The following is a 540-nucleotide window of genomic DNA, read 5'->3' as shown; positions in this document are numbered from 1 at the left end:
AGGCCTGGACTGATACTCTTCAATATCTTCATCAGCGACTTGGACGAGGGAGTGAAGTGTACTCTGTCCAAGTTTGCGGATGACACAAAGCTATGGGGAGATGTGGACATGCCGGAGGGCAGGGAACAGCTGCAAGCAGACCTGGACAGGTTGGACAAGTGGGCAGAAAACAACAGAATGCAGTTCAACAAGGAGAAATGCAAAGTGCTGCACCTAGGGAGGAAAAATGTCCAGCACACCTACAGCCTAGGGAATGACCTGCTGGGTGGCACGGAAGTGGAAAGGGATCTGGGAGTCCTAGTGGACTCCAAGATGAACATGAGTCGGCAGTGTGACGAAGCCATCAGAAAAGCCAATGGCACTTTATCGTGCATCAGCAGATGCATGACGAACAGATCCAAGGAGGTGATACTTCCCCTCTATCGGGCGCTGGTCAGACCGCAGTTGGAGTACCGCGTGCAATTCTGGGCGCCGCAATTCAAGAGGGAAGCAGATAACCTGGAGAGGGTCCAGAGAAGGGCCACTCATATGGCTAAGGGC

Source organism: Alligator sinensis, unplaced genomic scaffold, assembly GCF_000455745.1.
Source record: "Alligator sinensis unplaced genomic scaffold, ASM45574v1 scaffold1423_1, whole genome shotgun sequence".
Classification (NCBI taxonomy): Eukaryota; Metazoa; Chordata; order Crocodylia; family Alligatoridae; genus Alligator; species Alligator sinensis.
The sequence above is the reverse complement of the archived record's forward strand: the minus strand, read 5'-3'. Positions refer to the sequence as shown.